Below are 23,059 nucleotides of genomic sequence, written 5' to 3' on the forward strand. Positions count from 1 at the left end.
ATTTTAAGACATGTTTAACATATTACACACGGGATATTAATGAGTTAAAATTAGTATCAAAAACCATCAAAACTCTTGCCAGCCATGGCAAGAATCACAGTAATATGGGCACAGAGTTAGTGTTTTAGAAACTCTGTAAATACGAAACAAAGTTGGTAAATGTAATCTAGACAGTATTCGACTCTTCTAAAACTGCACTTCCTACCAGAAAACAAGACTCAGAGTCTCACTTAAGAATGCTTTTATCAACAGGTTTTTAAGTTATTTTTGTAAGCAGCTCTGATCCTTGAGTTTGGTTTCCCACAAAAAGGTCTCATTTCCTCATCATGTCATATGTAGTTAGTAGCCTCAGGCCAAGATACAAAAACTCTGTGACCTCAAAAGATAATGTCTTTTTCTCTTGTGGAGAAAAGCATTAATTTCATATGTGCCAGGGATAGGAACAACATCCAAAATGATATTTTGTCACTGATACCCACACCAAATAGTAAATTGCTGAATTTTGTAGAAATTCAATGTTAAATGTGACTTTCAAAATGTGCACAGTAGTGCAAACAATGGGAAAGTTTCCATTTTTTATGTGCCAAATTGAATTATTCTGCAACAAACTCTACCTAAGAATTTCAGGTTTATTTTAAATTAAATGTTTATTGGTTTTACAATATGATCCCCAATGATACACATTCTGAATGTAACTGTCTTCAATTGTCTATCAGTGCTCTCCAGAAACCATATAGATGACTTAATCTAACATCTTCTGAAACTTGTCTGCAAGTTTTGTGGGTTCCTTCTGATCATTCTGACTGAATTTTCATTTATTCATGTTAGCCGATGTGGACAGGCACAAGACAAATCTTTGCTAAATGTAACTGCTCACAGACTGTGGAGGGTAGGTGGTTCGCTTATTTAAAGAGAATCACATACCCTTCTCTATAGTGACTCTTCCTTTCAGGCATTATTCGGAAGAGTTCAGAACATTTCCCTTCTGTGCCAAATAACATACGAACAGAAGTTAGGCAAGAAATCCTCAAGAGAACAGAAGGAAGTTACATATAATTTCTCAATGTCAAATATACATCTATTTTCAAAGTAAAGCGTTTGAACATTTATAATTATAGCAACATCAAAAAGTGTGCAAGCCCAATTCACGAGCATATCGCATTTAAATAATATTAAATCCCTTAGAGCAGAACTGTCTAGTAAAAATGTAATGTGAGCCACAAATATAAGCTACACATGCAATTTAAATTCTTCTAGTTATCCACACTTTTTTTAAAAAGGAAATAAAGAAAGATCAAAGTTATTGTAACAATATATTTTGCTTTGTCCAATGTATCAAAAATATTATCATTTCAATATATGAGCAATATAAAAGTTATGAATGCAATATTTTTACTTTCTTTCTTACTAAGTCTTCAAAACGCAGGGTATAATTTACCCTTAGAAAACATTTACTTTGGACACAGCCCATCTCAAAGGCTCAAGAGCCATATCTGAATAGTGGTTACTCCATTGGACATCATGGCCTCAGATAATCCCTTTGATCCAAGAACATTTAAGGTTACCATATTATCACCCGACTGACTCATTTTTCTCATAAAAAAGTGAAAATCTCTGCTTTAAATGACTAGGAAAACTGAATCAACACCAAAAAATAATAACAATTTCAGGTAACACTGTGTCAGTGATATTTCTCTTGTATAATTGCTTTGCTGCACTGAATACATGTAAAATATTATTTTTTAAAAAGATTTTTATTTATTTATTTATTTGAGAGAGAGAGAGAGAGAGAGAGAACAAGCAGTGCGGACGGGTGGAGGGAGAGAGAGAGAAGCAGACTCCCCGCTGAGCAGGGAGCCCGATGCGGGGGCTCGATCCCAGGACCCTGGGATCATGACCTGAGCTGAAGGCAGACGCTTAACCGACTGAGCCACCCAGGCGCCCCCATATAAAATATTATTAATCACCAAACAGATGAACATTTCCTAGCAATGCTCTTCCATCCTGCTTCTCAATCATCCGTTTTATCACTTTATCTTGTCTTAACTTGAAAAATCCACATTTGACTATCAAGTTACAAGTTAAAAGAGGTGACAAAGAAACAACAAATGCTTCATGCAAACAATGTAAATATGAACTTGCATGAGGACCCTGTTCTTGTGTCCAAATATAAGACTGAAGAGCCTCTTTACAATCAGTCACAGCCCACAGAGAAAGGAATTGCTGACTCATGGTAGTGATGTAAAAGCAGATCAGTTATTCATATTTGTTGTCCTCTCTCTTGCTCTCTCTCTCGTAACATACTCTCATTTTGAGTATCCATAGCATTTGGTACCAAGTGCCTCACTTTTCTTTCAATAGGCTCCTACTTTCATACCTCATGCTCATAACAATTCAAATTTTCTTTTTCCTCTATACCGTATATGTGTCCCATTTCCAACTTCCTTTGGGTCTTGCTAAATGACTGGGTTTCACACCCTAATAAACTAATTTAAACAAAGATACTGATGACTAAAATTGGCTTAATATAACCCATATAATGCTGCATTTTAACAGTATTTAAAGCTAAATACTATAAAGCTAATCATGAAATTTGGGCTACTGGTCAATTCATTGGTAGAACACATTTTTCAGAAGCACTTTAGATGCTATCAAACCACAAAAGAAGTGTTTTCTTGGGTAGTCAAGGCACTCAGTGGGTAAATGTGATGAGCTTTGGGGAACCTATACAAAATGTCAAAGCAAAGATTTTTGGAAAAGAGCACCGAAAAAAAATTATATTATGATTCCAATTAGTAATAAATTTACATGTCTGGAAACCATGAGTGGAAACCATTTTCAACTGTGTTATTAATTGCAATTAATTGTTTAAGTTTTAAAGTGTCTAGTAAGCTCAGTGCTTAAGAGGCAGTCCCTTCACAGCTCAGTAAATAAAAAAGCAGAAATGAAAACTTGATGAATTTTTAAATGGGCATTTGTACAAAGCTCAGTGGATGCCTGGAGATAGTCATCTTGATTAAATTTACTTTTTCAAAAATTGTTAAAGGAAACTGTACCTTTCAAGGACAATATTATTTTTCTCACACAATATTTATGGCTTGTCATATAACTTCCTTCTCTCAATGGTGCTATTAACTGTGATACTTTAAGATTACTAAGAAATTAAGAGACCTCTAGGACTTTCTTTTGTCACTGTCTTGCAAGTACAATACCCAGGGAAATTATGATTAATTTTAATTTGATTATTGGTTAATGATGAAAGAAATTCGCCAAATATCTAATTTCTAATCCTCAGTTGCTAATAAAAGTCAGAAAACCAATATGAAAGAATTTTACTTCTCCCTGGAGAATTTGTCTGCTGGATTTTTCCGAGCTTGGCATAGTGGAAAAAACTCTGCCACAGTAGAGGATCTGGGTTCTAAGTGAGATTCTACCACTAACCTCCCTACAAGACCTTGGATTAGGCATTAAACTCCTCCAAACCTTAGTTTTCTTGCCTGTGAAATGACGGAATTGGGTCATAGCTGTGAACTACTCAGCTCCAAAGCTCTGAAATGAAAAATTCTCCAGGATCTAATGACAACAGGTTGTATTTCCTCACCATCATATTAGAAAGTCCTGAATTGAAAAGAGAGAATGGCAATGAAATGTAGCCAACAGTTTCAATTACTTGAGAGCCTGGACTCGTCTGCTTTCTTGACATAAATGTGTAGAACTATCATTTTACTCTCTCTATTTCTTTGCCCATTTCCTTTTGGGAAGGTGGTTGCAGTTGCAGAGTATTTCTATTTTTGTTCCAAGCCTTTCATTTGCATACATCCCTCTTGGTGAATTAGATAGTCTTTAAGTATATCCCCACAGGATGTAAACTGTGATTACTTTGTGGAAGGTCATATATGAAGCACTTCAACTTTATATTTTTGTCCATGTGATACTTTAAACAGTTCTGATTTTTTTAGAATCAGCATTTTCATTGTGATCATCTTGTGTGAGACATTTACAAACATAGATCCTAAGTATTGGAGTATGGTTAAAGCTAGCAGGTGTAATTTAGATGTAAACAGAACCAATTTATAAGCCAGGAGAACAATGAACAACTGAAAAGGCTAAAGAAAATAAGATTTGGTATCTAACCATAAGGCTTTGTCTGTACAATAATAACAAAGATTGCTTTCCTCTGAATCAATATATACACGACCTATGAAAATCAACCTCATCACAAAGAAAACTATCAGAACTACTGGCACTTCATAGTTCAAATGCCAGAAACCAACCATTAATTCTTTAAAGATGTACATTTTATTTGAGAGAGAGAGAGAGAGAGAGAGTACCAGCAAAGGGAGAGGCAGAGGGAGAGGGAGAAGCAGACTCCCCACTCAGCAGGAAGCCCGATGTAGGGCTCAATCCCAGGACCTGGGGATCATGACCTGGGCTGAAGGCAGACGCTTAACTGACTGAGTCACCCAGGCACCCCTCAGAAATACAAATTCATTGTAGAAAAATTATTGCATTAATAAAGAAAGAAAAAAATAGAGGGAGGAATTTGAGTCACAAAAAGTTCCAAAAAGAAGCCGGGGACAAAAGGAAGAAAAAGGAGAAAGAGGAAGAGGAAAGGAAAGAGAGGAAAAGGTAGAAAATGAAGAAGATGAAGAGTAGAATGAGGAGGTAAAGGACTGTGATGTGTCTTCCCATGAAGCTGTAGAGTTCTAAAATGATTCCTGAGGTGACATTCTGGCCCAAAGCCGTGCATATGTGGCCATCCGTCATTACCTAATAGCCGATAACATCAGTTACACTGTCCAATACCAGAGCCATTTGCTACATCTGGCCATGATGGACTCGAAATGTGGCTGGTTTGCTTTGAGATGTGCTGTAGTATAAAATCCACACTAAATTTTGAAGACTTAGTACACAAAAAAATAAAGCAACCCAGTAATCATTTTTATGTTAATTACATGTCAAAATGATAATGTTTAGATTGCATAATGCTGCAATTCCTAGCCTAGTTCTGAAAAAAGCAAGACTTAATAAGTAGTCAATTACTGGTGGTGGGTAATGACATCCATAACTAATAAGAGTGGGTGAGGGGGAGGATGAAAGTCAATCCAAAGGTCCAGGACAGTAATAGACACTTGATGAACAAGAGGTTCAGTCAGGAAGAGGGTTCAAGGATCACCACAGGGCGAGACTTTCATCAGCTGACCAAGTCAATGAGAGCTGAGTAATGGACAGAGGGAGAGGTTATCATACATCCAACCGTTCATCATTCATTCAGCAAATATTTACTGAGAACCTACTATGTGTCGGGCATGGATTATCTCAAGGCACAATGGTGAACAAAATGAGCAAGTCCCCTTTGAAGCTTACCTTCTACTGGGGAGACATATTAATCAAAATAATCAAACAAATACAAAATTACAAACTCTCAAGAGCTATAAAGGTCTAGTAATGTATTTTTTTTTTTGAGGATTTTATTTATTCATTTAAGAAAGAGAGAGACAGAGAGAGCACAAGAGGCGGGGTGCAGAGGGAGAGGGAGAAGCCGACTTCCCACTGAACAGCGAGCCGGATGCGGGACTCCATCCCAGGATCCTGAGATTGTGACCTGAGCCCAAGGCAGACGCTTAACCATCTGAGTCACCAGGTGCCCCCTAGTGGTGGTATTTTTAAGAACTCTGAGAAGAGTTCAAACTAGGATAGTTAAGAAAGAAATGGAATTATGATTGAATACCCAGTCTCCTTCCTCCATCTGGGCCAAAATATTTCTGGATCAATACAGATCTTTAGGAAATGTATGTGGCTTTTCTAACAATAAGAAATAAAATTTCTCCATTATTCCCAACATATTTCCCAAGGACCTCTCTGAAGGTCAAATGGCTCAACAATATAGAAGGTGACTAACGTGTTGTGTATTTTCTCCCAAAATAAACCAAGTTGCTTATAAAAATTAATTGCAAAATTTCTGCTAACTAGTTAGCCAGATAAGTCCCTGCTTTCTCACTTTAACTCAAGACATGATCTACATTGTAAAATACGTCTAATATTCCACAAACTCAAAGGCTATGTGCTTTGAAATCTAAAGTTTGTTCTTTGATGATTTAAATGCATTAAAGATAGAGTTGATGGCAGGTTTAACATGATGACTGACCTTCTCCCACATTGGTACCACAACAATATGGCCTCTGTTTCTAGACCAATTACCAGTGCAGACAGGTCGTTCCTTCCTCCTGCAAGTGGGGATAGGGGTGGAGTCAGTGAGAAGACAGCTTTGACATGGCATCGATGTCTACATGGAGATTAGAAAGGTGAGTAAAATCAATTAAAGTCTCAAAGGGTACAAGCAGAAAGAGCATTCCAGCCTGAAGAAATAAATCTGCAAAAACCTTGAGTCTGGAGAAAGAACAGTTCTTAGAACTAAAAGGAGAACAGTGTGGCTGGTGCCAGCAACAGGGGGAGCCCTGAGGTTGGAGCTCAAAAAGCTTTGTTAAAGATTTGGATTAATTTTCAAAAAGTAACGGGAAGCCACTGCAGGTCTTGAATTTGTTTTTAAAATGGACGGCCAGGCTGCAGCGTGTAGAATGGGCTAGAACCAGCAAGAGGGAAAGTCTTGAAGTCAACAAGGGATTTATTGCAGGGGTTCAAAGATGGTAATCGGCTAGTGGGAGGTGATGAACATGGGGACAACAATGAGACTTGGTTAGGTTTCAGAGGAGGAAAACAAAAATAGAATAGTGTTTGGGTAAGAACTAATATTGGCCACTTGCTTGAAGGATGGTAAGCCTTTTTGTGATGACCTCCCCTTCTTTCTCTTTGAAAGAAATATTGGACAGAACTTCTAAATTTGCTCTCAATACTCAGGATTTCTTTAAGAGATATTGTGAATTGGCATAACCAAAGTGAAATATAGACTTCATTCTTAAAACATTACAGAATTCTACAAGTCTTCACTTTCCTCTTTAAAAGTCTTTATGGATATTCAGGAACTGATTGGTGCCCCTATCAGAATTGGTTTATACCTCCTGTTACAGCTATTATGTTTATGGTAATTATTTATTTAATGTCTGCATAGCACTAAATTTTGGCTTCTTAAAAGAAGCAATTTATCATTTAGCTTTGTTTTCCCAGCATCTAGAATAACACTGACACCTAGTCAATACTGAGTAAATGAATTCTTACACTGACAGAACACCCACATTCTGTAAAGAAGGATGCAACCCTGGTTGCTCTTTCTTGATTTAGGATCTTGCAGGACATGCAAATTCTCAGGCCCTACTCGCCCACCTCCTAATCAGAATCTCCGGGCTTGGGTCACTCCAGCCTATTCTGATGCATATTAATATCTGAGAACCATTGCTTTTTCTCAAAAACCATTGCTATTGCCTCAACGGGAAATAGACCAACCAAATGGGATTGATTTTGAAATCAAGCCAACATAGGAAGGATTCAAGTAGCCTATTTTAGGATCTCTCCTCATTCTTTCTTCCAAATAATCTTTATAAAAAGCTTCAGGACAACATAGGTGTTTTTTGGTGCTAAAATTCTGGGGTGCCTGGCTGGCTCAGTCAGTAGAGCATGCAACTCTTGATCTCAGGGTGGTGAGCTTGAGCCCCAGGTTGGGTGTAGAGATTGCTTAAAAAAAAAAAACACACACACAAAATCTTTACAAAAAACTTCTAATGCAAACCTGTCTATGTGAAAGGTCAGCAAACTCTTTCCTGTAGAGAACCAGAGAGTAAATATTTTAGGGTTTTCCGGGCATATGGATGGTCTCTGTCATAACTACTCAGTGTATAAGGAGTCACAGCACAAAAATGAATGGGTCTGTCTGGGCTCCAATAAAACGGTATTTATGGATACTAAAATTTGAATTTTATGATTTTCATGTGACACAAAATACTATGATCCTTTTGATTTTTTATGCTATTTAAAAAATATAAGCCATTCTTACTTTGTGAGCTGTACAAAAATAGGTGTTAGAGTGGATCTGGCTCCCAGATGTGGATTGCCACCCCATGTAATAATCCAATACTGACACAATCTTCCAGGCATAGATTTCCACTTCATTTCCACTTCGAGCATTTCATATGTGCCCAGCAAAAAAGCAATACAGATAAAAGTGCTTGCCTTCAGGGAACAAGTCCAGAGGAGAAAAGACATTAAAATTAACCAAATAAAGAGATAAGTAAAGAACATGACAGAGGGCTGTAAGAAACGGTCACAGAGAAACTTATTTTAAGCAGGGAGAGTAGCAAAGGTCTATCTGAGGAAGTACTGTTTAAATTGAGACCAGAAGAATGAAAATGTACTTATTGCATGAAAAGCCAGGAGAGCAGGGTTAGGCCAAAGAATAGCAGGTCACTAGGACAGAAAGGCTTGACATATGTAAGGAGTGATGAGTTACCATTGACTTAACATCATTGAAATATAATGGGTGAGGAGGAGAGGCACAAGATTCCACTAGAAACACAAGCAGGAAGCAAATCATACAGGGCCTTGTCAGCTAAGTCAAGGGATTTGGGAAGGGTTTTACAAAAGGGAATCATGATTCTATTTAAGGTTTTAAAAAGTTATTCATTTTTTTTAAAGATTTCATTTATTTATTTGAGAGCAAGAGAGCAGAGAGCACAAACAGGGAGGTGGGGGAGAGGGGCAGAAGGAGAGGGAGAAGCAGACTCCCTGCTGAGCAGGGAGCCTGATGCCAGACTCGATCCCAGGACCTGAGATCATGACCTGAGCAGAAGGCAGATGCTTAACTGACTGAGCCACCTAGGCGCCCCAAAGTTTATTCACTTTTGCCACTATGTGGAACTAGATTTGAAGGGCAATAAGAGAGATGGGAGATGGTTGGAATACTAGAAGAAGAATGTGTGTGTGTGTGTGTGAGAGAGAGACACACACACACATACACATCAGATATTATTAAAACTGAAATACTAATAGCAGAAATGAAATGATTTCATAAGCCCAAACTGATAAGCCTAATTGCAGAATTTAACAAAATGTTCAACACTAGAGAAACTGAGAAGTATTTTGGAGGTCAATTGGATTGAATTTGACCTAAATACAGAACCAAATATTCCAGGAAGACAATAGAAAGCTTCATTCACCATTTTCCATCAGCTAAAGAATAATATTGTTTATATGAATGTAGGTAGGCCTCATGAATGAATAAGCTTTGATAGTTTACTGTTCATCACAGTGAACAGCTACTCAATCCAACTCCATAATGACATTTTTTTCTATTACCAGAGGCATTTATCTAATAACACGACCCTATTAGTAGATCTGTCTAAATTGATATTGAAAGGACAATTAAATCTGGCACTCAGGCTACAACCACTACTCAGTGTGGTAGGTTGGAAGGTATTGAACATCATTTTTAAAAAAGGTATACTGTTAACATTGGGGGCATTAACGCTAATTAGAGTAATGACTTCATTCAGCAATTTCCTTTTTATAAGGCTACTTGGATCAGGCTCTCTCCTCCATATAAAAGGGCAAATCCTTATTAATTTAGATGATTACCTCATAGGAATGAATACTAAATGAAAACAGTACCACAGGCCCAGCCTACCATTTCTTCCTCATTATGCCATGTCCCTGGTACCGTGGTAACAAGATGACAACACTGAAAATTTTTCTTCAGTGATTCACACACAGGTCTCCAGTAATCTTCCCCAACAACCTTTTTATGCTCAGAAAAGAAAGCTAATTTCATGTTTGAAAGTTCCATTTTAAAAGACAAGTGTTGATGAATCTTTATTTAGAAATATTAGGAAACCATTGCCACTAACTACGGTAGATAACTGCCCATGTAAGTCTGAGTTTTGTATTAATCCATTAAAGCATCACTTAGAAAAAGAAGACTAACCCAAACCAAATTTTTCCATCACTCTCTCACATTCATGTCACGAGCAACCGACAGCTTATGTGTGACTATTAGTTTCAAGAAACAATTGCTGTGCTTCGGACTGGAGGCAGCATGCTGAAATTCATGAATTACAAGTCTTCCGACAGGAGTCTTTCATGGCTCCAGGGACTGGAAATAGAATATGAAACTTTCACCCAAAGGTCACTGGCTCCAATTTGGCCTAAGCTGGTAGTAACTAAAAGTTATTATCGATAGACAGGTGTTCAGCAAGTGCTACAAAATGAATCGGTGGTTTCAGTGTAATTTCTCAAAGACAGGTTTCTATGTCAGGAACTCATGATTACCTCATGCCCTAAGGTGGATAGTTTTAGACAGGAGTCAAGACATTGACTGAAAGGAGATAACCCACCTCCTTCTAGCCTTTACAAATGGTCTTCTTAGATGAGAATAGCCAAACTGGCAAGAATGTTTGTTACTTGATAGTTCTTTTTATTTGTAAGATAGAGATACATTTATATCTAACTAGAGTCTCTCCAAATACCCTTGTTTATGTTTGAATAAGATATCACAGGTTTTAATGAGAAATGATAAAAAAAAAGATTTTATTAAAACAATTTAATACTCTTGCCACTCAAAGTGTGATCTGCCGATCAGTAGCATCAGCATCGCCTCGTTTATTAGAATAGCAAACTTTCATGTTCAATCCAGACACAGTGAATCAGAATCTGCATTTCAACAAGACCTTCAGGTAATTCAGATGCACGATACAGTTTGAGGAGTACAGTGTGTCTAGAGGACACATTGTATAGCTGCTCACTGAACACAAAGTGTACTCAATAAACATATGTTGACAAAAATAAAGACCTGAATACTGTTTCTGTATGTTAATTTCAGAATCTAGTATCCTGGGCTGTTTGTATTACTTACATTGGGACTTATAAAACTGCCTGCTTTCCTATTGTCTAAGCATCCCCACTGAAGAATTGAAGCTCCTAGAGGGCACGGATCCAACCAGACATTCCTTTTGACTCCAATCTAGGTCTTATCAGTTGAATACTGGAACTTGAAATTATATGTCTTCATTATCTTATGTTAAATTAAGTCATGCTAAATAGTCCTGTTCTCATGAAACACTAATTTAAACAGATTGTGTTTACCTGGGAGACCTGAAGAGCTATCATGATGCCCTGGATCATTAACCAGCAGTAAATTGCTAAACCACTATTTAATGACATTGATGGTTGAATACATGCTAAGAGTATTTTGCCCACTCTGCTAAACTTGTAGCAGCCACCAAATTAAATACTCAGACCAATTTTTAAAATGGCTTTATGTAGAACATATTGCTATTTAATACATTTCATTTCATTTAGTCAACATGAGATTAACTGAGAAATATTAAAATTTGGATTATGACTTTATTTGTATGAATGTTTACAGTCACTATCTCCCAAAGGAAAATCTAAAACACATTAACTTTATGGTACTAATAAATCATTTAGCTTGAAGTTCAGCTGCTCCCAAGGATCTGTTCTAAAAATAAACAAAAAAATTTAATACTGTATTGCAAATTTTCCACAATATACCTTTTGTTGCCCTTTTCAAATTATCCAAATAAAAATTTCATATGTTTGGGTACCCAAGGTTTTCATGAGAGGCTCTCAAGCCAGCTGGGCAAGTTCCCTAAATTCTCTGAGCCCATATTTTCAACATTTGTTTGTTTAAGAAAATGGTGAGACCAACTTGATAAAACTACTCTGCATATTTAATGAAATGAACATGAACAAGTTTTTTGGCACATAAGTACTTCAGGGATTTTACTACTCATTTCTGTTACTACTTCTACTACTACCTCCATTACTTTTACTACTATGACTACTACAACTACTATTACTACTTCCAATACAATATTTGTCTTGAGAGCATCGGGTTTTAAAATAATTGAACATATAAGATCCACTCCCACACAGTTCACCAAGGAACATCAAAACATAATGCTCCAGATTAAAGAAAAACTTAAAAATATATGTAAGTCTGCAGGTATAATTACCTTTTCTATTAATGCTAAAGATTCTCAATTATGGCTTAATCTGGTCTTGGCTTTTCTTTAGGCTTGGAAAATTAAACATTTGATTTTGCTGATTAACATATTGCCAACAGCTATGGCCCCCTACACCCTTTCTCGTTACAGAGAAAAATGATCTTTTTATTATATGAGTTGTTAGAGCCTCATCTTTCCTTCTACCTAGAAGCAGGATAACCTAGAATGAAGAGCATGACCCATGGACTCAGACAAACATGGGTTAAAATCTAGGCTCTGCCACATAGTAGCAGTGCAACCCTGAGCATGTTATAATATTTATAAAAAATATAGAGATAATAACAGTACCCTGCACAGAGAGTCAGGAGGATATTAATTGAGATGTTGCAAACTTTATTTGCCTAGCATTCCACATTGTGCAATGGTCACGGCTAAGTAACTGATAAATGCTATTTTTATTGCCTACACGTGAAGTATTAAAAGGTGAGGAGCAGAGTTTCTGCCCAGTGGTCATGCTCACTTAATGATATTCTCAGTAGAGGATGCCTCTCAATGGCCTGATTTTAGGAACTAGTGAACCAAGACTGCCTCAACCTTCTAGGCTTTCTTTTTTCTCACCTCTAGAATTGGGTTCTCTGGAGAACCCTGGCTAATACGATGGCCTTTAACCTGCCCTAGATCATGGTAACCTGCTGACTTTCTAACTCCATTCTCGTGCTCATTGCTTTCGCCTTCAGAGTCAGACAGGGTCTTGGCCAACCATGCAGCCCAAACTCTCATTCCAGACGTTCCAGTTATGTCTGCTTTCCCAGTGTTCATTCAGCCTCTCTTTTTTTAACATTTTCAATGTTGGACATTTCACTATACAATTAGGCAACCCATTCCATTTCTGGCTAGTTCTTAATTATGAGACACTTCTTCCTATTGCTGAACAGAAATCTTTGTTCCCTATTACATAAAACTAATGATACTGATTTTGGCTTTTGGAACAGAATAAGTCTACATGTTCTTCTGCCTGATGGAGCTTCAGCTATTTCAAATTTGTTGTCATATTTTATTCTTAAAATAGAGAGCTGAACAGAATTGCACATGGTGCTGGAGATACTATTTTACCAGTAATGCAAATGGGACTATTACTTCCTTCTCTGATTTAGATATTATCCAACTATTACATGAAACCTGAATCACCATCTTGGGCTAGGTAGAAATAATTCACTTTTAGTCCAACTTGTAAGCCGAGATTGCCAAGAAGAGTTTTCAAAATTTATGTGCCCTCTTACTATCTATGGATTTTTTTCAAGCATCAACTAATTCAAGAAAAAGGTTTCCCCTTCTTGTTTTCTATACACAATTGCTAATAACTTTAAAATTCTTTTATAAGCATCTTGTACTACAAAAGCAGGCTTCCCCTTTCAGAGGCCCAGTTTGACAGGGTCTATTGGTAAACAACAATTCCTGGACCATGAGAGAGAGAAAAGGTGACAGATGAAAACTACCCTGGTGCTCTCAGTTAGGTCTTGTTGGTAGGAGGCTGGCCTGGAACTCACAGATAGGCCTCAGTGTTCTCTGCCAAACATCAACAATTTCTTAGCACACCAACTTCAGAGAAGGCCACTCTGTGACTGATGATGGATCAAGAGAAAAACTAGACTACCCTGTGCTGTATCTTTCCCACTGCACCATGAGCCTTGCTTCATCTTTCACCTTCTAGATAAGAATTATTTAGATACCCAGGCAGAAAATCATCTCTGCCCCTCAAAGCATTCAATCTATCAAGAACTCTCAACTTCCTTGAGCCCTCCTCAAAATCGTCTCCTGCAAGACCAAATTCTAAGGCTTCCTATTGAGATGTCACACAGTCCCCTGTGGTGTGAGGCTTTCCCTCATTGCAGTGAGTCAATAAACCCACCTTTGTTCAACTACAGGTATGTTCCTGCTGATCTTGGCTGAAAGGTGCTGACATCTTGTTATGGAGGTGACACGTAAAATGAAAAAGACCTACCTAGGATTTTACCAAATGTAAACCTTCCTATAAATTTCTTATGGCCTATGAAACCAGGTATAAGAAATCTACACACAATGATGCCAATTTGGACATTAAATCCTTTAATAAGAACCCATTTGTGCATTTGTTACCACGAACTGAAAATCATTTTTTCTGATGGGAATCTTGCTGTTGCTTTCTCTAGAGGTTCATTCTTGACATCCCTTGGAACAGAAAGTAGATGACCTTTTGTTCAGGAACCTGTCTTCTGGCACCTCAGTTTTTATAAGAGAATCAATCCTATCTTCCACTCAGCTGATAAAGCATTTAATGTACCACTTGACTGGCAATAGGGCATCGGTACTATCAGGTAAACGTCAGAAGGGATCATCTTGGACTTAGGGCTGTTCAATACATTTCAAAAGCTCAGACAAAAAGACCCCACAATATTTGTAAAGGATTACTGGAAAGATACACAGTGCATATATTCTTCTAAATACTCTAAAATATACTCCTGGAATAAGTCAAACCCATAGAAAACTGTTAATACCTGGATTTCATGATATTGATCCTCCAGATAAGAGCTTTTACCCAGCTGCACTTCTGTACGAGTCCATTGGACTACATCGAGGAAACTATTAAGTAACAGCTTTGTGACACTTGATGCTGACGTCCATTATGCTATTCTATGTCCCCTCCAGGCCTCATGAGAGAAAACTGTTAGCATTAGTGTCTCCTGAGCTACCAGTTCGCTTTTACTCATGACCACTGTGGTCTTGTAACTCATCATCCTTTCTTAATGTCTAGTTCCCTTAGAGACAAGTTGATGATTTAATTCTAGGAATATCTAAATTACATATTGCAACTATAGAGATTTCTAAGTATGCATTTAGGGTATCTCTTTATATTATTTTTCTTTCAAAATTGATTTTTTTATTGTATAGATCTTTGTAAGCTATCTTTTTTTTCTTTTTCTTTATTATTATGTTATGTTAATCACCATACATTGCATCATTAGTTTTTGATGTAGTGTTCCATGATTCATTGTTTGCGTATAACACACAGTGCTCCATGCAGACTGTGCCCTCTTTAATACCCATCAACAGGCTAACACATCCCCCCACCCCACCCCACCCAGAACCCTCAGTTTGTTTCTCAGAGTCCATAGTCTCTTATGGTTCATCTCCCCCTCCGGTTTCCCCCCCTTCATTCTTCCCCTCTTGCTAGCTTCTTCTTTTATTTATTTATTTATTTATTTTAACATATAATGTATTATTTGTTTCAGAGGTACAGGTCTGTGATTCAACAGTCTTACACAATTCACAGTGCTCACCATAGCACTACCCTCCCCAGTGTCTATCACCCAGCCACCCCATCCCTCCCACCCCACCCCCCACTCCAGCAACGCTGTTTGTTTCCTGAGATTAAGAATTCCTCCTATCAGTGAGGTCATATGATACATGTCTTTCTCTGATTGACTTATTTCACTCAGCATAATACCCTTCAGTTCCATCCACGTCATTGCAAATGGCAAGATCTCATTCCTTTTGATGGCTGCATAATATTCCATTGTATATATACACCACATCTTCTTTATATATTCATCTGTCGATGGACATCTTGGCTCTTTCCACAGTTTGGCTATTGTGGACATTGCTGCTATAAACATCGGGGTGCACGTACCCCTCGGATCCCTACATTTGTATCTTTGGGGTAAATACCCAGTAGTGCAATTGCTGGATCGTAGGGTAGCTCTATTTTCGACTTTTTGAGGAACTTCCACACTGTTTTCCAGAGTGGCTGCACCAGCTTGCAGTCCCACCAACAGTGTAGGAGGGTTCCCCTTTCTCCGCATCCCTACCAACAGCTGTCATTTCCTGACTTGTTAATTTTAGCCATTCTGACTGGTGTGAGGTGGTATCTCATTGAGGTTTTGATTTGGATTTCCCTGATGCCGAGCGATGTTCAGCACTTTTTCATGTGTCTGTTGGCCCTTTGGATGTCTTCTTTGGAAAAATGTCTGTTCATGTCTTCTGCCCATTTCTTGATTGGATCATTTGTTCTTTGGGTGTTGAGTTTGATAAGTTCCTTATAGATTTTGGATACTAGCCCTTTATCTGATACATCATTTGCAAATATCTTCTCCCATTCTGTCGGTTGTCTTTTGGTTTTGTTGACTGTTTCTTTTGCTGTGCAAAGCTTTTTATCTTGATGAAGTCCCAATAGTTCATTTTTGCCCTTGCTTCCCTTGCCTTTGGTGATGTTTCTAGGAAGAAATTGCTGCGGCTGAGGTCGAAGAGGTTGCTGCCTGTGTTTTCCTTTAGGATTTTGATTGACTCCTGTCTCACATTGAGGTCTTTCAACCATTTTGAGTCTATTTTTGTTGTAAGCTATCTTAACTCATTATGGATTGAAATAGGGGAGTAAGTAAATTAAATGATTATTGGAAAATGAATTTAAAGAGTGAGTTGGTAGAAGCTCAAATACCAGTCCCAGTATGGGGAGCTCACCAGTCTTGACATTATGAATGAAGTTTATCTGACTCCAAATTCACTTTCTCAATATATCTGAACAAAGTTTCCTTCTATAATATATACTTTTTATCATGCACTTAGCCAAATGAATGTATTTTGTATCCACTTTGGAATGTTCTCTAGGAAGTTACCTTCTTAATCACTTTAGTAGGTTATTTAAATGGCCAAAGTGGTTAACTGAAAACACACTCTCTAATTTTTCTAGACTAATGCATACTGAGTTTATCTTTTTTCCAAGTAGTCACATTACATAAGCTTATAAACCATGAAAACTGAGTTTCTTCCACAAGATCTGTTGTCAAGCCAGATGTCCTGCTTTTGCATTATTTTGTGGGATCTTATTGCTTGCTTACTTAGTGAAAATGTTCCTCTTTACACCTACTTTGCATCTGAATTACATACCCAGCATGGATAATCTAAGAGCCACATACATAAATAATACTCCTACTGCATGTCAATCTCCAAAGGAGACAGTTCTGAGGAGACTGTCCCAGCAAGAACCTCCAAGACTTTCATGACACATTAAGAGGGTTACTTTCCATCTAACTATTGTGCTTAAAGTGAATTATATGAAAGCTTAAAATGCATTCCAAAGCCAAGTAGAAGTGGCTTTTGGAGATTCACCAGTTTGCATTGTCAATGATATAAAAGGCTAATTTGCTTTGAACAATTTGAGTTGGCAATTTGTGTTGAAGAAAAACCTAAAAAGTATAAAGAATATAACCACAGACTTTTAGATTAACATTTTCCTTTCCTTTTATTTTTTTAAGTTTTACTTGTCTATTTTTATTTTTTAAAGATTTATTTATTTATTTGAGAGAGAGAGTGTGTGTGAGTGGGGGGAGGGGCAGAGGGAGAGACTCTCAAGCAGACTCCCCACTGAGCATGGAGCCTGACAGGGGGCTGGATCCCACGACCCACGAGATCATGACCTGAGCTGAAACCAAGAGTCCCACGCTTAACCGACTAAGCTAACCAGGCGCCCCAACATTTTCCTTTTACATAAGAAATGCATTACATAAAATCATGTAGGTCAGCTTGACAATAAAAACAACCATGTTAAGAAACTGTAAAGGTTAGGGGTGCCTGGGTGGCTCCATGGGTTGAGTGTCGGACTCTTGGTTTCAGCTCAGGTCATGATTTCAAGGTCATGAGATTGAGCCCTGTGTTGGGTTCTGTGCTCCATGGGGAGTCTGCTTGAGATTCTTCCTCTCCCTTCCCCTCCTCCCACTCTCTCTCTCAAATAAATAAATAAAATCTAAAAAATAAAAAAAAAATAAAAAGAAACTGTAAAGGTTAAAATGAGACACCACAAAGGCACTGTATGGTGGTCTGGGTGACAAAAAGTGTATCTACAACTGCCATATTGTAATTGCTTATTGTTAAAATTGAGGCCTATGATTCATCCCAGCTACAATGAGGCAGACACATTATTTGTGTTTGAAACACTACAGAAGGTGGGGGTACATCAGGATTGATCCAGCCCAGGAGCCCTGAGCCAAGGTGGAACGTAAAGCCAAAAGCTTTTTGGCAGGCATAAGATTCAAACGCTGGACACTGTAAAAACAAGCAACAAATCCAAAGGGCCAGAAGTAGGTTCAAAAGCGTAGCGACAGGGCCAAAGGTCCAAAATTGAGTAAAGTGGCAGAGCAAGTACAAATTGCCTACACAAAAGCTGTGAGTTCTGGGCAATTCCTATGAATAGCAGTGGGTGTTTGTGTTTGGCTTTTAAGAGTTGTGGCTAGCATGGCATGTAGGAGGGTAAGATGGTTTCAAAAACTGTAAGAGGCAGAGGAGGAAAATTCAGAAGTTGGCTATAAAATTGACTTGAGATGTAACAAATGCCACAGTGCATTCCAGAAATCAGTTTTGTCCTTTCATAAAAGAGTGACAACTCAGGCTTTATAAGGTAGCAAAGTGTTGTGCACACCCATCTGTTAACCATCAGTCTTGCAATTATAATATAATTTGACATGAGTATTTTTCATTGCTTTCTTTTAATAATCACAACACCATTAATCATTTAAAAGTTTTCTATATTACTATCCACACATTCCTAAATTTTCTTATAAATGAAAAAAGGTACATTCATGGCAAACTATGTAAAATATTTGAAGTCACCTTGGAAATGCAACTGAGCTTCCTGCTACAATTGATTTCAGCAGGAAAATCAGTTAAGTAAGTTAAGATAAATGTAACTGTCCTTCAGATAAAGATATGATTAGGAGATCTCTGTCATTAATGTGCTACTGGTGGAAGGAAAACTTATACAAACCAAATAAAAACTTTCTTTAAAATTCTGCCCCCAATTCTAATAAGGCAGACTAAAAATCCAAAGATAAAACAGATGATTATCTCATTATATCTACTGAGTATCCCCTCCATGCTCTAGACAGTTTGTGTCCATGAACCTGCAATGAGAAATGTGATAATACTATGATGAAATTAAAATGGCCAAAGACAATTTTTAAAAAGCTATAGCAATGTCAATTAAATAATTTCTGAAGGCTTACTGTTTATACTTGGGAAGTGAGTTTATATTACCTATTTATGTTGCTACCTGCTGATAAAAGCACAGCACATTATTATTTATAGAATGTTAAAGGAAAAAAAAACTTACTATTACCACATTTGAGAAAGTCAATAAACATTATTCACAGATGGATTTTAAGTCAATCACTACTCTTAGATCTAGCATTTTACAGTACTCAGTCCCAAATATGTGTATCTAAACAGTCATCTCTACCTGCATATTTCTATTGTATTATTATATATTTTTACAACCTCTACTTCTATGCGCACCACTAACCACTGATGAGTGGGCAGAAGCCTCAGTATAAAAGAACATATAATAATGCAAAATGTTTTGGGAAGAGGACTGCAATAAAATGAGTAAAGTTATTACTGTGTTTTAAAAAGAAAATCTAGCAACAACCATAAACCATAAATTCAATATATGTGAGCATATCGGAAAGCTCCTCAATCATAATAATACATTATATTGCTTAGCGCTTTATATTTTTCCAAAAAGTTTCCACATATATGAAATAGTTTATATTATGCCTCACAAGAACTCTCTTCAAGAGTCAAAGAAGACAATATTGTCCTGTGGAATGTGAAGAAACTGAGTCTCAGTGAGATTGAACAACTTACTTAAGGGCAATTTGTGGTGAGGAGCAGAACTGGATAAGACATAATAAAGGTAGGTCTTCTGATTCTTTGCCCAGAGCCAGGTGCACTTTGCTGACAAACTTGACCCTAACATTCACCAAAGATGTACTAGGTTGGGACGCGTGTGATATCTCTGGTTCACTCCAACATGGACTGTTTTCATGGGCTTCAGCTCTAGATTTCCTTCATCTACTTTGGACTATTGCTTATCCTATCCTGAAGTTGTGATAACAAACCTAGAATGTTTGGATTTGAGGCCTGTAATTGTCCCAAGATGCAGACCGAAATAGGAACATGTGTGGGAGGGAGGAGAGCAAGAAGATGCAATGCCCTCGATTTGTAACTTGGAAGCTATTTGGAGAACAGATCTGCAGGGGGTGGGGGTGTCCACAGCCAAGGCTAAGGACAGACTGCTTGGCTCACTATGCTCCAAATAACTTTACACATTCCCATCCTCATGCCTTTCTTAAGCCTTTCCCCCTATAGAAACATACTCCCTTCCCCCTATTGCTTGAAATGCCATCCTTCCTCTGCTGGGAACTCTCCACTTCAGGAACTGTGGGCCTGGAAGACTCTAGTCCAAGCCTCTTATTTTACAGCTGAGGAAATGGCATCTAGAGGATTTTCACTTGCCCAGGTACACACAAAGTGAGATTCTGGTCTCCTCACTCAGTTGCGTATGTTTTGCCCTCTGTAGAGAATTGTGTTTGTACATTCATCATTCCTTTCACAATTAGTTACATTTCCATGTGTATTTTATCTGTTCTTGCCAGGACAGCATGATTAGAAGTTCCCCAGTGAAGCTACTTGACACATCCTTGCATCTGCCTTTTGGGATCTGACCCAGTTTTCTGCCCCTGACATAGTGAGATGAAATGCTAGAAAATGGCTATCTTTCAAGCAATTTTAGAGGGAAGCGATTTCTTGGATACCCCCTCCCCCATCCCATGTGGAATTACTCCCCTGTCTTTTGTGTCTATAGTCCCCTAGCCAAGTGATTTGCTATGAAATACATACAGAGTTTCCCAGGGCTTGTCTGCCCTGCCAGCAAACCCTCACTTCACTACTGTGAAACCATGCACAGATGTTGGGTTCTGAAAACTAGAGATAAAATTAGAGGGACATTTCTATTTGGAAATACTTTCTAAAAACTCAGTTATAGCTATACAGATTACGGGAAAAGAGTTTACTGACTATAGCCCTCTATGGAAAAGAGCATTAGTAGTTGTTTTTTTTTTTCTCTCTTAATAATTATTCACCCAGATCAAAGCTGATTTCAGGGTGATCAGAGAAGCACACTTGTTATTTATTGCTTATTTAAAATATAATTGAAAAAATATATAATTGAACATGCACATGTAAAAAAAGGTTTTCAAACTTTTAGCTCAAATGTCATAGTCTCCATAAAGTCTCTTAACCTGGCAATTCCAAGGGGTCTCTCTCCAATGAACTTTTCTAGAACTCTACTAAAACTCTTAAGATTTTCCATTTTTAAAAAAATATTTTATTGGTAGATGACTAAATTCTCCTACTTAAATATAAATTGATTATGGGGGTTCTACTCTTATTTATCTGAGTATCTTCTACAAGATCATGGTATACACAGCAAATCCTTAACATGAGTCTGTTGAATATATTAATAAAATAATTACTTGGAATCTGCAATTATTTGATGTTATAAAGTTGGCGTGAAATAAATAGAGTATAAGAGCTTTTTTGGTCTTAACATATTTCTGAATTCCCACCTCAAGCCAACTAGAGAGAACATGGAAAAAGACAAACATTAATTTAAAAATAAATATGGGTATAATGTCAGTTAAGTGGGCCAAAGCAGTGTCTAGATATCATCTGGTTCATTTGTGATCAAAACTCATGGTAGCAAGAAAGGAAAGTATTGAGTTTTTATTTTGAATTCAAGTATTTCTTTTTTCACCCAGCATTAGTGTGTGTGTGTGTGTGTGTGTGTGTGCACTTTCAAGATCTACTCTCTTAGCAACTTTCAAGTACATAATACAGTACCGCTAACTATAGTAACCATACTCTATATTGTATATTAGATCCCTAGAACGTACTCATTTTATAACTAAAAGTTTATAACCTTTGACCATCTTCACTAATTTCTCCAAACTCCCTGCCCCTGGCAACAACCAATCTACTCCTTGTTTCTATTAGTTCTTGTTTTGTTTTTTTTTTATTTTTTTATTTCACCTATAAGTGAGATCATACAGTATTTGTCTTTCTGTGTCTTGACTTATTTCACTTAGTATAATGCCCTCAGAACAGATCTATGTTGTAAAACATGGCAGGATTTCCTTCTTTTTTTTTTTTTTTTAAAGATTTTATTTATTTATTTGAGAGAGAGAGAATGAGAGACAGAGAGCATGAGAGGGAGGAGGGTCAGAGGGAGAAGCAGACTCCCTGCCGAGCAGGGAGCCCGATGCGGCACTCGATCCCGGGACTCCAGGATCATGACCTGAGCCGAAGGCAGTTGCCTAACCAACTGAGCCACCCAGGCGCCCCGGCAGGATTTCCTTCTTTTTTATGGCTGAATATATATAATATTTTCTTTATCCATTCATCCTTTGATGGTCACTTGGGCTGTTTCCGTGTCTTGCCTATCATAAATAATGAATGCTACAATGAACATGGAAGTGCAAATATCTCTTTGAGATAGTGAATTTATTTCCTTCAGATAAATACTCAGAGGTAGAATTGTTAAATCATATGATAGTTCTATTTTTAATTTTTTTGAGGAACCTCCATACTGTTTTCCATAGTACCTGCACCAGTTAACATTCCCACCAACAGTGCAAGAGCGTTCCCTTTTCTTCACATCCTTGACAGCACTTATTATCCCCTGTCTTTTTGATAAGTTTTTCTAACAGGTGTTCAGTGATATCTCATTGTGATTTCGATTTGCATTTCCCTGGCGATTAGTGATACTGGGCACCTTTTCATGAACTCATGGACTATTTGTAGATCTTCTTTGAAAAAATGTCTGTTCAGGTCCTTTGCCCATTTTTAAATTATTATTGTTATTGCTGTTGTTACTTTGCTATTAAGTTGTATGAATTCCTTACATATTTTGGATATATTTAATCAGAATATGATTTATAGATATTTTCTCCCATTCAATAGGTTGCTTTTGTTGATTGTTTCCTTTGTGGTGCATAAGCCTTATAGTCTGATAAAGTCTCACTTGTTTATTTTTGCTTTTGTTGCTTGTACTTTGGGTGTCATATCCAAATAATCATCATCAATGTCAAAAAATCAAAAAAAGAAATCAAGACTAATGTCAAAGAACTTTTTCGTATGTTTTCTTCTAAGAGTTTTATGGTTTCAGGTCCTTCAAATAATTCTTCAGCATCATTCATGATGATAATATCTTCTCTAAAAAAATTACAATTGCCAAAAAGAAGAATGAATTTTAAGGTTCACTTTTATTTTATTATTTAAAG

At 37.3% G+C, this 23,059-nt stretch overlaps 1 protein-coding gene across 10 annotated transcripts in view; it reads right to left on the bottom strand.

Moving 5' to 3' along the window:
- MAGI2 (membrane associated guanylate kinase, WW and PDZ domain containing 2) overlaps positions 1 to 23,059 on the bottom strand; it is a 1,322,716-nt gene that overhangs the window by 467,318 nt on the left and 832,339 nt on the right. The window lies entirely within an intron of this gene.

Source organism: Halichoerus grypus, chromosome 12 (assembly GCF_964656455.1).
Source record: "Halichoerus grypus chromosome 12, mHalGry1.hap1.1, whole genome shotgun sequence".
NCBI lineage: Eukaryota > Metazoa > Chordata > Mammalia > Carnivora > Phocidae > Halichoerus > Halichoerus grypus.